The following is a 15996-nucleotide window of genomic DNA, read 5'->3' as shown; positions in this document are numbered from 1 at the left end:
AATTCCATACCACTCACTGCACCCAACAGGCCAATATGCGCTAGCACAAGATTTTCGTCATAACTCCGGAACCAGTAATAGATTAATACTTCATCCTATAGAAACTTTTCACTTAACTCATTTCAGGAGAACCATAGCCATACACAAGTGAATTCTCATAACCGAAGAATATGCAAATCTCTAAGTAGTGGTCTAAGCCACCATAGCCCTTTCGGGATGTTCCTACACATAACAGGCCATAGTACTAGAATACTTCCAAATAAAATCAATTACGGCGGTCGACAAGCCTCACACGTACCATCACAAATCACCGGCATGACTCCATCACGTTGAAGGAACTGACCACTGCCACCAATATGCCAATTCAACCATGGCTAACCATTCTAACTTCTTCTAATTTGTTCTTAATTGCCTTAGAATAATAATAACTTCCTTTGACACATAACGAACTCAATCCGCACTCCTCCCGAGTGCCTTTGTATCACGAGACCGTGTTGTCTCAAATCCCACAGACCGTTTCATACCCTCCTTGTGCGCATATTCGCATCTTCATTTGATAAACCCGTTCTGAAAGTCCCTTTACGAATCTGAAGTCATTCTCCCTCATTCCTCCAAAAGCTATACTACCAGCCGAAGATATCATAGAACATTCCCAGCCTCCCTTCATAATCTGCTGCAAAAGCTCGATTCTTAACCATACTTATGGGCTCGAAATCATTAGGCACCACACTTTAACTTTCGACTCCACTAGGACCGTTGTTGAGAGTCACCCACTCTGGCTTGGTCCCGAATATAATCAAATCCAAGGCTCCATTGGCACATGAACAACCATCTCCATGGAGCACCAGATTGAATCACTTCCTCGTAAATCACCTCCGTACGAGACATAAATCCCGAGTCTTCCCAAAGCCTGAACATGAGCCAATAAGGCCAACTATAGCACATCTTTGCCAATTCCTTTGTTCAGATACCACTTATGTTCTTTTCCCTTAGCCGAAATAGCTTACCATTACGCCGATAGCCCAAAATCTCACAAGAAGATAACCATACAACCCAATCGCAGGCAGTGGGACTCTCCTACTTAGCTTGAAGCCACCATTACACAAATCTAGAACCCACCAAGATCCTTTCTTCATTGTTGACATGCTCTTGCACAACCAACCCGCTAAATCCCTCGAAATCATTCTGTAAAATCCTTTATGGATACTCTGAATCATTAACCACATTCACATGACCGATCTTTTTACCGGATGGCCAGTAAAATCCTTCGCAGAAGCTTCACCAACCACGCGACCGCTGACCTGCTCACAGGAGATAACCCACTTGAGCCCGTGCTCATCCGCCAGCTGCACAAGTCCATTAACTCCTCGTGGACATCAACTAAATATGCGACAATATCTTCCAATTCAAAGTTATGTTGTATCCTTTTTCATATCAAGCAGCTCCTTTCCGTCATATCAAATCTCCCGCCGTATGCTAGCCAATATTTCAAATTAAGCTCATAGACCCAATCACCGTCCACTAGAATTCCCAAATCACTCCAAACATTCCTCAAGGGTGTAGTTATCCTGCCACTTAATCCACGTGCTGCTCTGCCACTCTTCCACTTTGGCCAAACTTACTCCTTTAAGCAACTACTCGACCTTCGCTCCTTACACCTGGCCTTCTAGGAATTTAACCACTACCTGACACCTCCCACATGTCATTCCTCATCCCTTGTTGCCCAGTTGTTGCCTTAAATTAATATCTATCTCTGTACATTTGAACAAACAGATCGTCACTAACTTTATACGTTTTTCGAGGGTCATCCTTCTCGAGCCGTCAACATTAGAAACATCGATTCGATCCTGAGCCACCACGCCCCGTGATCTCTGACAGCCGCTTCTTTAATACTATCCCGCAATATCCTGCCCCACAGGCAAATTTGTAGAAGATTATTACACCGGCGAACTTAACCTATTCAATCGAGGACGACGATACCGCGTCGCAGATAAAAATTCCACCACACTTGAAAGCACCAAGTCTCGTTACTCCATCGATCCAAATCTGGACATTCGTAGGCCAAATGCTTTTCTCCGCTGGAAATAAAATACCGAATCTCAGAATCATGCACTGAGTAGACCTCCTTTCAAGTCAGTCACTACCCTAACACATAGGCAAGCACCTTACCATCACGTCAATACTGTGGGATAACCGTTCACGAGCATCATAGCAACCTGCACATAGCCTCAAAGCTCTCCAAAGTGCAGCTACCGAGCTGAAATGACAGAATAACCTTCCGCAATGCGATGACAATAGCCCAACCAACCATGCCGGGAGAAACATCCCGCACCACATCTGTAGTACCGTTACAATTTCTTCAATTCTCAATTTATAATAAGCGCTTCACGTCGCATAAGATTGAGTAGGAAGGAAACATGGGCATAAGCCTCAAAGGAATCAAATCACACGATGAGGAATCAAGAAGGGAAGTGCTCCTAACAGCCATGTAGCCTCTCGAAGATAAGTACAGACGTCTCTGTACCAATCCGCAAGACTCAACTAGACTTGCTCATGACTCGTGAGACCTAAGGGAACCTAGTGCTCGGATACCATGTTATCACGACCCAAAATCCACTAAGGGTCGTGATGGCGCCGGACACCATTGTTAGGCAAGCCAACACCAAATAACTAGTAATTTCTCATTTTAGTTAGTTCTGAAATCACTTATTTTTTTCATTTAGACAATAAATTATAAATTCCACTGAATAAGTAATGTTACCTTTAACAATTTTATAATATTGAATAATCCCATAGGCATCCCAGAACCCGGTGTCACAAGTGCATGAGCAATTTCTAGGAAACAATATAGTACAATAACCGTCCGGAATACAAATGGGACAGTAGAGAAAATACAATACAGTGAAAGAGACTATGCCAGCTGCGGGTCGCCTCGAGAGATGCAGCTCACCTAAGTCTCTGTATCATCCATGCTGCTACACCCATTTGGCCGCTAGAAGTACAAGTGCATGTGCAACAAAAATGCACAGCAAGTGCAGCATGAGTACAAAAACAACGTGTACTCAGTAAGTATCCCGCCTAATCTCGAAGAAGTAGAGGCGAGAGGTCAACTACGACACTTACTAGTGGTCCAATAATGATACACCAATAATATAATAAATCAAGGATTTTTATAAACATGATTGTAACTCAATAGAATGAAGCAAGTGAACGATTCTTTCTTTCATAGGAAATTCCCAAATTCCTTTTCACTATTTATACATTTATCTTAGGCCAGGGAGAACAAATATCAACATTTATAATTTGTAAGGCAAACATTACAAGCATGCGCAAATCATGCCGAGGACGTACGGCCCGATCCAACAATATTTAAACTATGCACTGCCAGAGGGTCGAATGGCGCGAACCATAGATGCATCTATTTAAAATACCAAGGCGTTAGGCCCATTCCAAAATAAATAAACACATTCAAGCAGTCAACCAAGAATTCATCAGGGAGCAATTATTCAGGAAAAGGCAAGTTTCTCTTTTAAAAGTCAAGAAATGATGTCTAGCCTTTTAGAAATTTATTTATACATTCAATATGTGTTTAAGCATTTTTAAATTGACAACAAGGTTGCAAATATTACAAGTAAAGCACGATTTTGGGCCCTAGACTACCCGTACTTAAGCATAATAGTAGCTACGCATGGACTCTCGTCACCTCGTGCGTACGTAGCCCCCACAAATAGGAGCACATAACCAATTAACTCACCTATGGGGACAATTCCCTCTTACAAGGTTAGAAAGGAGACTCACCTCGCTCCAAAGTCCAATAACCGGCTTCCAAGCCCTTCCGACGACTCAAACTGATGCCCTAATGCTCCAAAACTAGCCAAATAACGGGCAAACCAATCAAAATATACCCGAATACTCATAACAATTCAATTTATATGAAATCTCGACTCTGCTCGAAAAGTTGACAAATCGCCCTCGGGCCTACGTGCCTGGATTCCGAAATTTTTTGAAGATAAGGTTTTCCCATGACCTCATGAACTCAAATATATAATTTCCTCTCAATTTCATGCCCAAAATCATGGTCAAAATCCAAAAAATACAAATTCTAGGTCTTTCCACCAAAACCCCAAATTCCTACTAATTTTCATGCTCAAATCCGTAATAATAGCATGTATTTAACTCACAAGGGGTGGAATTAACTTACCTCATGTTCGATGATGAAATCCTTCTCTTGAAGCTCCCCAAAATCGCCCAAACAAGAGTAAAATGGAAGAGAATGGGCGATACCCCTAATTTAAAACAACTCACTGCCTCCAGCTTTTCTGCACCTGCGGTCACTTGACCGCTTCTGAGGTTTCGCAGGTGCGGCCCCACTACCACATCTGCGGTCCTTCACCAGGCCCCCTCTTCCGCTTCTGCGCTTCTCCTTCCGCAGGTGTGGTCCCGCTTCTGCGGCAACCTGACCGCATCTGCGGTCCCAACCTTCTCCCTTCTTAACCGCATCTGCGCCCCTTTGGTCGCTTCCGCGGCTCCGCACCTGCGGCCAAGACCTCGCAGGTGCGGTTACACCAGATACCAGCTGCTTCAATCCTTCTTCAAATTCCAAATTTGATCCGTTAACCATCCGGAATCCACCCGAGGCCCCCAGGACCCCAACCAATAATACCAAACCAGTCCCATAACATAATGCGGACCTGCTCGAAGCCTCAATTCACATCAAATAACGCTAAAATCACGAATCACACCCCAATTCAAACTTGATGAACTTTAGAAGTTCGAGCTTCTACTTTTGATGTTTAAACATATCAAATCATGTCCGACTGACCACAAATTTTGCACACAAGTCATATTCGAGATTACGGACCTACTCCAACTTCCGGAATCGGAATCCGATCCCGATATCAAAAAGTCCAAATTCGGTCAAACTTCTAAAAAACCTTCAAATTTCTATCTTAAGCCAAATGACTCCAAAATGACCCACGGACCTCCGAATTCACTTCTGATTGCGCTCCCAACATCAGAATCACCATATAGAGATATTGCCAGACTCGGAATCCCAAATAGACATCGATAACACTGAAATTCACTTCAACCCAACCCTATGAAATTCTTCCAAAAATGCTAACTTCCACAATAGGTGCCGAAATGTTCCCGGGTCTTCCAAAACTCGATCCGAACATATGCCCAAGTTTGAAATCATCATATGAACCTGCTGGAACCTTCGAATCCCGATTCCGAGGTCGTTTACTCAAAAATCCAATCTTAGTCAATTCTTTCAACTTAAAGCTCCCGAAATGCGGATTCTCTTTCCAAATCAACTCCGAACTTCCTGGAATTCAATGCGTACAAGTGATAATACCTGAAGTGAAGCTGCTCATGGCCTCAAACCGCTGAACGACGTGCTAGAGCTCAATAAGACCGGTCAGGTCGTTACAGGGATTACCTCCTCGACAACGAACATCTCTCTTGCGGCCGGTTGTTCCCCGTAGACTGTTTTGATTCTGCCTTGGGTGGGAAACTTCAATGCCTGATGAAAGGTTGAAGGCACTGCTCTCTTGTTGTGAACCCATGGCCTCCCGGACAAGGCATTGTATCTCTTGTCCCCCTCGATTACATAAAACTTTATTTCCTGGGTGGTCCCGATAGTGTTTATTGGTAGGGTTATTTCACCCTTCATTGTCTCGCATTCCATGTTGAACCCGTTCAATGCTCATACTACCGATATGATTTGGTCCAATTATCCCAATTGTTCCACGTCTCTCCATCGGATGATGTTGGCCGAGCTACCTGGATCAATTAACACACGCTTAACTCGAGAATTATTAATAAGTACGGATATACCAATGCATCAATGTGAGGTTGAATGATTCGTTCGGCATCCTTGTTGCTGAACGAGATGGACCCCTCCGGAACGTAGTCCCAAGTGCGATTTTCCGTTGTGATAGAAACTTTGGTCGCTCTATCATTGGCCCTTGCGAGACATCTACTCCCCCAATGATCAACACGCGTTGAGGTTCTTACTGCTTAATTTGTTTGTTGGCGTCCCTGTTCTTGAAATGATTTTTGGCTCGCTCACTTAGGAACTCCCAAAGATGCCCATTGTTGAATAGACGATCCATTTCTTCCCTTACCTGTCGACAATCCTCGGTCATGCGACCGCGAGTACCGTGGTATTTATATATAAAGTTATGATCTCTCTATGTGGGACCGGACTGGAGTGGCCTTGGCCATTTGGTCTCCTTGATGCGGCCAATGGCCGACACTATACTCAGTGCATCTACGGTAAAGTTATATTCTGATAGTCTCGGGACTACTCTACCCCCAAGTGATCTATCGAAACCGTTCTTACTCATCAATCCTCGATTGCTAGGACCTTGGTCGCTCCTCTTGTCGTTCCTGTTTGGGTGGCGACCGGGTCCGTTTCCCCTTTTATCCGAGCTGTATGGCTGATACTGATCTCGGGTCGGCCTTGGGTCCTGATCCATAATTCTTTTAGACCTGTCGTTCACTCTATTGCAGTAAACAGACCCTGAGGGGGGCTCAACTGGTCGTCCTCGATTCTGATCTTTAACTGGTACCTGTAATGAACATTGGCCCAAGTAACCGTCGGGTACTCTACCAAGTTTTGTCTTTGACTGTTGAGAAGCAACAGAACTTCAGCGGTTGTGCCCTTGAGTAAACAGTTGAACAGCCCAATCATCTGCAACCGGGAGCAGGTCCATCCGTTCAATTTGGAACCTCGACACGAACTCCCTAAGCATCTCATTGTCCCTTTGCTTGACTTTGAAGAGGTCCGATTTCCTCATCTCGACCTTGGTAGCGCTGACATGAGCTTTAAGGAAGGCATCTACAAGCATAGCAAATGAATTAATAGAATTAGGAGGTAAGTTATAGTACCATATCATTGCCCTTTGGATAAGGTTTCCCCAAACTTCTTCAAGAACACTGACTCGATCTCGTCATCTTCTAGGTCATTGCCTTTATTGCGCACGTGTAGGAGGTTACATGATCAGGTGGATCTGTGATCCCGTTATATTTGAGAATATCGGGCATCCGGAACCTCTTCAAAATTGGCTTTAGGGCTGCACTCGGGGGAAAAGGTTTCTGAATGAATTTTTTGGAATCCGGTCCTTTCAATATTGGAGGCGCTCCCGGGATCTGATCGACCCTTGAATTGTAAGTTTTCACCTTTTTGCGTTTGCCTCTATCTTCTTTTCGCCAGATTTCACCCGTTTTAATAGTGCTTTGAGCATTTTCATCACATTGGCAGTCTCTCCGGGTCTTATCTCATCTGGTTCTGCGATAATCTGTTTGTCTCTCCGAGGATCTTCTCTAACCCGTTCGGGTTGGCCGTCTTCTATGCGTGATTTTGACTCTTTAGTTGTGCTTTTGTCATTTGCTGAGCTTGTAGTATTTCAAAAATCAATTGTAAGCTAACTCCATAAGATAACTCCATCACCTTCTCATTCGGGCGCTTCTCGAGCTGATGGCTGGGGTCCCCGCAAATGCTATTTTTGAAATCAGTTGGCAGGTTGATATTGATGGCAACTTGTGAGTTAGTGTCGACTGGATCAGCGATTGGGACACCATTAGGATCAATTGGGGGTTCGTCATTGTGAGCACCTAATTTTGATCATATTTAGATTTTTCACCACTTTTTAGTATTTAAATGGTTTTAAGTTTAATCTTTATATTTTAGCTTTATTTCATTTTAGTAGATTTATTTAATAAAATTTTAAACTGGAAAAATAGTCACACTTCTTGTATTTTCTCTTAGGTCTAACTATTCTTGATCTTTCTACATTTTTTGAGCTAAGAATTTTAATAGTTTTAAAAGAAATGACAAACGAAAATGAAGAAAGACAAAATCAATTGTTTTATGCCAACTCACGGCAGATAAAAAGTTTGGTAAAAAAACTTCTTATTTCAAAAAGATTCCCTTAGGTCTTACCAGCGCAATTTTGAACGCACATGCACATACTTCTCACAATTTTTCCTTTCTCTTTTATGCCATTACCCATTCCCCACAAAATATTCCACCATGGATGACCACGAGCTAATTACTGTCTTCCTTCGGACTCAAGAGCCAGATTATTTCAAAATATGATGTTCGCAGTGGGCAAAGCCTTCTCGAAAGAAATTAAAATTAGGGAAATGGCTAAGAATGGCCTTAAGACCGGCAGATTTATAAGTCAATCAGTTCTCAAAGACGCAACTCAGACTGTCCAGATTGAATTAGGTAATTTTAGTGACACGAATGAGAAGGATGAAGAAACCATGATGACAACAGGGTCGAGAAGAGGTCCTAGGAGAACATTTCGAAGGTATGAGAAGCCTCATCAGGTTTTCCATGACTCTCCTGAGCACTACTTTCCACTTCAGAACACACAATACTTTGTTGCTCCACCTCAGTATGTTGTCCAGGCACCAAGACACCCCAGAAGGCGAACACCAGCACCGCAAAATCCCCACCAGCCTCCACAAAATTTTCAAGTACCCTATAGTCCACGTCCAAGTCAAGAATATAGAGGAGAGCAAAAGTCAAAAGATAATTTTACACCAATAGGGGAGTCATATACTAGGGGTGCTTATCGAGCGGATAATACGCTTAATGGTTTGGTTTATCAGTTATCGATTTTTAAATGTACTAATCCGTTAGCCAACCAATAAGATGGCGGACGGTTCGGTATCGGATTAGCAATTATCGGGCGGTGTATCGGTTAAATCTAAGACTAAGTGATATTGAAAATTAAAATTACATGTAGTGCAACTTCAACCGGCAAAATTAAAATAACAACTTCTAGTATGAAAGTCATCCTCATATCTGTATCTTAGGACATCATTGACTTTAATGGGATAATCATTTTGCCAGACCATCTTATTTCATAAATCCGTTCATTTTATTGTTGAAAAATTTGGACATATCTAAAGCTAAAAATTGTACCATACATTGTCAGCTAGAACAAAATATTTTTGCAGAATCAAAAGAGGCTAACAATAAAGAGTGGAAGCCTCGTTTCAGATCATAATGCATATTCTTTGGTGAGTAAAAAATATGCAAGATTTATTATTATGCTTTGCATTGCAATTTTATAAACCTCACTTGTTTTGGCATTTTTTAAATTAAATCTTGTAACACAGAAAAAAATTTAATTACTTTTCACAATATGCTATAAAACTTTATTTAATAATAATTAAGAATAAGAGGGAAATAGTATAGCGAGAAATACCCTCCACAAATGCGCAACAAGACACTCCAGGCTGATGTGACACACATGTATACAAGAAATTTAAATGATTCTTAACGGGTTAACGGTTTATCCGATAAGAAAATTGAATAATCCATCCCCAAAACGTTAAGACGTTATTATAAAATCTCAATCTGTTCACCATCCATTATAAGCCAATAAGCCATCGGTTCAGTTTGGATAACGGTTACGGTTCGATTTTGAACACCCCTAATCATATACAAGCTTGTTCCGGAAACTAAAGGACTATGACATGATTGCACCCATTCCTCCAAATGTGGACCCCCGTGCAAGAAGTTTTGACCATTCTAAAAGGTGTGAATACCATTCCAATTCCCAGGGGCACAATGTTGAAAGCTGTCGGGATTTGAAAAGAGAAATAGAAAGGATGATCCAGGAAAAACTTATTGTGATCCAAGATAGTGACACCCATAATATATCTCAGAATCCTTTACCTGCATATGATGATGCACACTTTGTGGGGGTGATACGTGGTGATATGGAGTATGAGAATCCACTCGGGAACTTGCTGACTAAAGTTAATGAGATTGAAATTGGAGAAGGTCTTGGTGACTCTGATGAGCAAATTTGTGGCTAATTGTCAAGCTTAGCAATTGAAAAGTCATTCCCTCCTCGCTAGGAAGGAATCTTGGTAGAGTTTTTGATATTTTTTCTATTATCTGGGTTATTTTAGGGTTGTGATCCAGATTTTATTTGTTTATTGAGTCAAACCCTTCTATCCCTCTATTTTGTTTGTGTGAGTCTTGTCTGTTTATTCTGTTGTTATTTTCATTATTTGGGTTATGTCAGGGTTGTAACTCAAATTTTAGGTCATTTGTCTTGTTGTCAAACCCTTTCATCCTTTACTCATTGAAATACAGTTTGTTATTTTGTATCATTCTTTGCTTAGTTCTTTTCCCGCTAAATCTAGTGACATGACATGCATGCGAAATTTTTGGCCAGATCTTTAAAAACTGGTCACGCCCCGAACCTGGGAGGGGGAGGGGGCGAGATGGCACCCGGTGCCTCACCTATCCTTGCGTACCAACTTGCGAATAAGGAACCCTGAACATGTAATGTCATACTTCGGCCATGGGCCACAATGCAAGACAATTGCGAATACTGGCTAAATCTCAATATAAAGCTGGGCCGACAAGGCCGTCATAACTACTACAGCTAACAAACCAACAAAATGTACATAAAAGGCCTACAAGACCAACATACTGCATTAACTGACAGGATATGTCTACAAGCCTCTACTGATGGATATACTATGATCGGAACAGGGCCCCGACCTACTCATAACATTATATACAAAGATGTACGTAAAGCTCTAGACCCGGCAACTCCGAAAGGTATGGAGCTTACTGATCAAGCTGAACTCGGACAACATCTAATGAGGAGGTCTACCCATCTGTCTGTCAGAACCTGCACGCATGAAATGCAGCGCCCCCAGAAAAGGGACGTCAGTACGAAATAAAGTACCGAGTATGTAAGGTAATATACTGAAAGCCGAAACTGAACTGATAATATAATAACTGAAAGCAACTGGGAGTCAAAGATAATCTGCAGATATGCTTACCTGCTAATACTGACTCCACTCTCTCAATATAGTAAGTAAAATAGTCGTCCGACCTTATAAGGCTCGGTATATATATATATATATATATATATATATATATATATATATATATATATATATATATATATATATAAAACTGCTATGCCGTAGTAGGCTCGCTCATAGGCGCTCGGCCATAATAGGCTCTGCATCTCGGCCATGCTGGGCTCGCTCATAGGCGCTCGGCCATAGTAGGCTCGGTATATAACTTACCATCTGATCAGAGGTTGCCCAATAGGGACCCGCCCATCGATTATAGCTCGATGGTAATAAAAATACTGTAATACTGTATATATAGGCTCTCTGCTCTCTTGACTGGAATAAGACAATACTCAATTGAATATGAAGTCCCGATAAGGGAAAATATTGTAACTTATGAGCCTATGAAATGTACATAAATTTAGCAATATGAATTTCTCTTTATGCCTCATTATCAAACTCGAGTAATTACGAGATCATGCCAAAATGAAAGAAGGACTTAGCCTTAACATACCTAGAGTAGGAACAACTCCTTATAATTGTCCCGTTGGAAACCTTCATTGATTGAAGGAACTTTGCCTCCGCTCCTTAGAGATTCATGGACGAAAACTTGTTTCTGGTTCTTAAAAATTTGGAACGAAATAACCATATCTTGGTTTCCTTGAAATTGAGAGGAAAACGTTTTTGGTTCCTTAAGAATTTGAAGGATTAACTTTTGGATTCCTTAAGAATTTGAGAGGAATAACGTTTGGATTCCTTAAGAGTTTGAGAGGAATAACGTTGAAGTTTTGGAAAGAATACATTTCTGGGTCATTTTTGTTCATATTGGATTCTTAGCATATACTTAGTCATCCAATCTTGTTTATGCCTAGGTGGCAATAAGTGACTAATTAGTCACTCCTTATCTTGGTGGCTTCTTGCCACGTGTGTTTGGGGATAATTATTAAGTTTTTATCCGCTTGTTAGTTAATCGTGTAATATCCCGTTATCCGGTAATTAATCAATTACCCGCATAATTTAAAAATTACCCCAAATTACTTAAAATTTTATTTATTTTTAATATACTCCATATATACTTTATACATTATACTATCATGGTCATATGGTACCTTGCATGGTACTAGTTCATAAATACCGGGTATTTTAGCTCGGGCCATATTTTATCCCAAAATGCCAAATTTCAACGAAATTCATTTTCTTCGACTTGCTTTCCCTCTCACCTTCACGAATTTACTAATCACTTGTGAAATAGCATAATCCTTATAATCTCCAAATAATCTTTTACTCTGACTGATTTCAATTACCTTACGACAAATTTCACGTACAATACTTCAGGGTGCAACATCGTCGTAACTTAATACTGCGAAGCGTGACATCACCGTAATGTAATACTGCGGAACATGATATCGACGTAATATTGCGGGGCGTAACATCATTCCCCCCTTTGAAACATTGGTCCTCGAATGTTGACTAATGCTCTTATCATTTTCATAACTTATATCTTCCGAATACTTTAGAACTTCCCTTGCCATCTAGGCGACTATTCTGTGAATAAGTCCAAAGTCAAGGGCATTCCCCCCTTAGGCCTCCTTCTCACCCCACAACTTATAGTCGGAATCATTCCAATCCCGTAACTGTTGCTACCTTTCATCGTGCAGCATGTACGATTTTGACCTTATAAGTGTGCCCAATCTCTAGGCTTCATATGTAGAGCTTGATAAGATGTCCCTTTGGGCATCTATGAGTATACTGAAGTTCTTTGCTCGGTACTTTGTTGAATTCACGAATATTTATCTCATCTCATAGGTTCGTTTAGCCATCCGTATGAATTTACTGCCATAACTCTTACTTTAATTTATTGTTGCTGAGGTCTGCTACCAAATCCCAGCTTACTCTCGTTGCTTATTCCATATGTATAAATTTAAGTCCTTTAATGCTTCCTCATTACTGCTCATCTTTAGAATGACGGCCTAATCCCATCTCATACTTTGTGACTTTTGTCCATTCATTATTGATTCACCTTAATATTGATCTACAAATATACCACTGATAACTTGAAACTTCTTACGCAATACTTTGCCACTAGGGCTTACATTACATCAAGGAATATTCGGAGTAATTTTCCTGATCCACTTAGCGGCGATACTGTACTGCAATAACCGTATTCTATAGCATCCCAAGGTGACTCTCTTACGTGGGTATTTTAATCCCGTACAATTCATGAAATCCCATTCTTCAAATCATTACTTAATCGAAGGCCCCAAACGTCATCATTTATCTATCACAATTACACCCTTATTCTACTATTAGGCAGCATTCCATCTCTTCTAAATGCTACTTATGAAGAGTAACTCCTTTGAGCACATTCAGGCTACACTGAGCTTACTATAACATAGAGAAGCCATTAGCTCCCTTGTTTTCATGGGCCTAATCCTGAGGACTAATCCATTTTCGTCACCTTCTCACTGCCCTTTCTTATCCATATTCCTGTCTTCCTAATACCTTGTCGCTTTACCATACTTTAGCTCGCGACCTATACATGTCTATTTATACTATTCCTAATCTTCCTTCAACTTGCTTAAATTTCCTTGTGTTATTTTAGAACATCAAGCGAGACATCACATCGTCTATAACTCTTGTTTACTTTCTTAACTAGACCTCTCGATACCTAGAAATCATTGACTAGAAAATATGCCACTGATGATGCCGCTATCATTTGGATATTGAATCCTCGTGCTTCTGGCCCTTTTATCCGAAGTATGGACTATTTACGATCTTCTGCCTTTAAGTATCTCGTACGTTGTTCACCTTTACCTTATTTACCAAAATCTCGCATCGTATCTTCTATCTCTCTCATGACCTCCCTTCCACCTAGGTGTAATTCACGTCCATAACTTGAAGCTCTATTATAATACTTGCACCTCTAATATTAAGAGTGATTTTGTTATGTTCTCAATCATGATTCCTATAACTTCTGGGTCCAATAATCAGATTCCCGATTTACTTTGTTGATGTAACTCTTTAGTTTCCTTCTTCTTCTGATCGGCCTTTATGCTGGCTTAAGTTATCTTCCAATATGCAGCTCATGGTATTAGTTATTACTTTAGCCCTCCATGGACGCTATGGAATATCCATGACACAATCTTCTAACAATTCATTCCTTTGTCTATGACCTGGGCTCAATTCTTTCTTTTAACTTATACCGGAATCTTTTACGGCTGTATGATTGTTAACATATATGCTGCATGTATAAAAATCCAAACTCTTAAGTGCGTTCATGACGTCACCAACTCGGGATCATTGATCAAATAATTCCTTTCGTTTCTTCTCAGCTTTCTTTTAACGTAAGCTATTACCTTTCCTGATCTTTCTTCCCCCTTGTTGCGTGCATACTTAGCTTATCTTAGCTTCCACGCATGCCGAAATTTCCGTACAACTCATATGATCTTCGAATATTTCTTTTGATTTTTACTTCCCGTTCACTAGCCACGGTAGATTTCTCTTTCTTATGGAGGACGTACAATGTTGTTGTGAAACTGTTGTTACAAGATCATTTCCATTTTAGGTCACTGTGCTTAGGTTAAAGCCTTCTTCCTTATTTCCTCAGCTAGTCTTTCGTTATAGTACTTAGGGGGAACCTTTAATTCTCGTAAAGCTGTGAGCTTACTACGCACCTTTTTATGTCCTTCCTTGCCTATAATCATCCGTAGTTGCTTACCTCTGTGCCCTTGTGTTTGTAGGGTTTCTTCTGAACTGATATTTTAACTTCCTTCCCAGTGGTACTTTCTTTTATCCCCATAACACTCATACGGTACCTTTAACTACCCCGACTCTTGTTTGAATATATCTCAAGTATTATAATGATATTCTTCGAGGCTGAATTCTCCATGTTGGGTTCTACTACATTTATCTTGCATTATCTGCTGATTTGTTTGTTACTTCTTTTCTAGTCATGATTAGGATCTTCCTGAATCAACTACTAACTACTCGTCGGCCCATTCTCATATCCATATTCTGCATAATCTTTCTTGGGTTATTTCCTTGTCTTAACTTACCTCACGTACTGGCTCCTTATCTATCAATAACATCCCGGGCAGGAACCCTTACTTCTTCTCCTTGACGTCGCGTTTGCATAATGTTCTGGAATCGCAGCATATCTGTAGCATTTGGATAAGTGCAATCTCATCCCTTTCTCATTTTTATAGCATTCTTTCCTTTTATCATTCCATATTCCCCCCTTTAGGGGAGTACTAAGAGTTGGAGCTACGATGTCTTGCCAATAGATTTTTCACCTTTTCATCTTTGGCATCCTTTCACATCATCGATGAACCTTACTCGCCTTGCGGTAATCCTTCCGTACCAAGGATAGCAAAATTCATTACTTACGAGGGTGAAACTTAGTATAACTGGCACATACAGTCCCTTAAGCTGAACTTTGCTCACATTGGTTGTTGTAGGGAAGCGTCTTCCTGAATGACCATTCTCTGAATTTCTCATGAATCTTCTTTTGTCGTCCATTCTATTATTGGCAGAACAAAATCTGAAATTCTTATGATGGCGACTATCATCAGTCACTCAGTCCCTAATTCATGTTTAGTTTATCTTGTTCACCAATCCATACTGGTTCTATTACTCTGGGGTCTAACATTTCCTCTTGGTAATCACGCTAGAGTTGTGAACTTATTTCTCGAAATGAGGACATGATTGTATGGCCTACACTCTTTTGTTGTCCTAAGTCATGTCACTTCTCGTTTCTTCCTTCACTTGACTATAGATTTTGTAATATTGTCATCTTTTGATCTACCGTTATCATCCATGTATCACATCTTACTCATAATGCTGCATTAACTCTTTTCTTATTTCCCGCTAACAATTATGCGTATCACTTTATTCTGAAAACTTGAACAAGACATTCTTTTGCTTTTAGCTTCCCTTTGCTCCATCCAATGGCTCTTCAAGTTGCTTAACGTTCTCGCTTTACTAGGGACGCGAGCCACACTAAGGTAATATTTATCCCTTCAAGGCTTATAGTGCATGTCTTTGTAGTACTCATATCTGGCTGCACTATTTTAGAGTGCACCATCTAGGTGTCTCATAAAGAGATCTATTAGCACATTTGCAATATCCTTCGGAAATATCAACTGACGCAAT

The sequence above is a fragment of the Nicotiana attenuata genome, unplaced genomic scaffold (assembly GCF_001879085.1).
Source record: "Nicotiana attenuata strain UT unplaced genomic scaffold, NIATTr2, whole genome shotgun sequence".
Classification (NCBI taxonomy): Eukaryota; Viridiplantae; Streptophyta; class Magnoliopsida; order Solanales; family Solanaceae; genus Nicotiana; species Nicotiana attenuata.
Note: the sequence above shows the minus strand (reverse complement) of the source record.